Here is a 2,594-nt window from a genome sequence, read left to right on the forward strand (position 1 = left end):
GAGAGGTGAAAGTCAGGTATCCCAGGTCTTTAAGAAAAGTTGAATATCTGCTAAAAATCCATCAGCTTGGGCAATGTGATGTCCAATGGACGTTTCAGTTCTGTGGCTAGAGGAATCCAAGCTGCCCAAGTTCTTTTGAGCCTTCATGACTTTAAAAACCATTCTGCATCTGTGCAACACTCCCTGGAGCAGAGCCAGCACTGGTGCCACTGGCTGAGCACCAAGGACCTCCTCAATGAGATGTTTGGAATATAAAACCATTAATCTTAGGGATTTAATATTTATATTAGTGTTTTGCCATGTACCATCAATTACCTGCCTCCCCAAAGCACATTCCCAGCACCTTGCAACAGCTCTTCTGCCACTTGCTCCTCCTGGCATGTCCAAAATTGTCCCCTCTGAAAGCACAACACAACAGAAAACTTCTGAAATGCTCCTTGGGATTTTGGTGGGGAAACGGAAGATAAAAAGACAAGTTCTTATAGCTCTGCTGCAATTGGTGCCAGTGGTCAGACTAAATGAGTGATTTCTTCCTTAGTTTAAAAAAATCTACCTAAAAAAGGGCTGAGGACAACTTCCTAACGAGTACAGTAATACTGTGCAAAACAATTTGGCCTCCTCATTGTTTCCAAACCAATTGTTTCCTCCTGGGGAAGATGCAAAAGCAGAGTCACTCCTACCTGCCCAGCTCTGTGCTGCTGGAGCAAAGGGATTTCCCTGTAAGGCAAAGGGGGGGATCCCATCGGGACTCCTCTGGCACATCACCCATGGCAGGTGTGAAGCTCTGGCCATGTGAGACAAGACCTGCAGCTCTCAGGGGCACAACACACCCATTTCAGTGCTCCCAAAACTCCTCTAGCCTTTCTCCTCACCAATGGTCTGTGATTTTTACAGACTTTTGGTGCTCATACACAGGTAAAGGAAAAAACCCAACAGTTAATGCTTGAGAGATCAAAAGCTCAAACCTTATTTCTTACACAGCATCTTACAAGGCAGGGGAAGAACTGCTAGGGAGCTGCTCCTTAATGAAGGCAGCAAATCTTTGTTTTGCCTCTGGAATGTTTAAAAAGGACAAGAGGCCAAGGAAGAATGGGGAGGAATCTGTTGTGCTGAGGGCAGCAAAGTTCCAGCCATGCCAGGGTTACGAGCACAGTAAGCACTGGCTGCAGGAGCATTTGTTCTGGCTTCTTTGGTTGTTAAGGCAACAGTGAAATTGCTGCTCAGGAGACCTGGGAGTTACTGAGATTGCTACCAAAAACCAATGACTTTATTGCACATTGCTGTGAGTCACCTGCCAGCCCTGGCACTGAGGCAGCAGCACAGCTGGGGACATGTGACAAGGGACTTTGCTGCTGTTTTAAATCTCCAAGGAGTTGGAAACTATTCCAGAGAAATCCTGGAGTGGTTTTTTTTAAAGCAGTAGTTGGCAGAATAATTCCCAAGGTAATTTAACTTCCTTTTGCACCCAGTTCTGTGGCTTTCAGCATGCCCCCAGTTCCCTTCTTTAGTGAATTGAAGCAGGATGGAGCAGTGGGTTTGCACTGAGCACTTCCCGCACTGGGAGCTGCTGGAGGAACCCTGTAGCAGGGAGTTTTCCATTTTTCTTTCTCACACCCATCTTTATTGCTTCTCTGTCCACACTGAAACTACAGTTTAACACTGGATGTGGCACTCAGTGCCATGGTCTGGTTGCCAAGCTGGTGCTGGTCTCAGGGTGGACTTGATGATCTCAAAGGACTTTTCCAGCCCAGTTAACTCTGGGATTCAGCAGGACATAGCATGATTTTTTTTTTTTTTGGTTTAAAACAGTATCTCAATAAATGTTGTGTGCTCAGTAGTCAGAAATGTTGATTACAAACAAGATTGTGTTCAGAACTTTGAGCCTGTGTGTATAATTTGTATATACTTTAATCCTTCAAGGTAATCCTTCTTGTGTTGTCTGTGTGAACTTGAGTTGAGCTGACAAGAAATCCTTCAAGAGGCAAAAACAGCCCAGGCAGACCCTGGGAAAAACAGACCATTGCCAAAGGGCCTCCAAGCAGGAGTGAAATAGAAACTAAAACTACTTACTGTGTTAATTATTACCATGGAACTGCCATGAAACGTTTCTCATGTCACAGCCACCACACCAAAGGAGTTTACACCATGTTTAACAACTCTGCTCTCAGCCAGTGAAAGTTAAAGTGATTTCACTTGCCTATCTCTCATTCTCAGTGCCTGCAAAAAGATTGGCCACAATTAAGGTGCTCCCAGACAAGAAACAGTGAGGGTGTTCAGAGGAAGCAAAGTGTTTCCCATAAGGTACAAACATCCTGTGTTATTCTATGGGAATATTTCTGTTAAACTCTGTTAAGGAACTCTCAACTTTGGGATTATTTTGCACACCATCCTGCCCTCCCCACAGCCTGTCCTCATTGCTGCCTTCTCATTCCCAGGGGAGTCAGGGAAGGAAGAGGAGACACAGGAATTCCTGGAGCCTCCCCTGTGCCACCGAGGCTCTGGGCACACCTCAGACATTCTCAATCCCCTCCAAACTGATCTTTCCAGCATCATTTTGTTTTCCCTGTCCCTTCCCAATCCAAACCACTGTGCCT

The sequence above is a fragment of the Ammospiza caudacuta genome, chromosome 25, assembly GCF_027887145.1.
Source record: "Ammospiza caudacuta isolate bAmmCau1 chromosome 25, bAmmCau1.pri, whole genome shotgun sequence".
NCBI lineage: Eukaryota > Metazoa > Chordata > Aves > Passeriformes > Passerellidae > Ammospiza > Ammospiza caudacuta.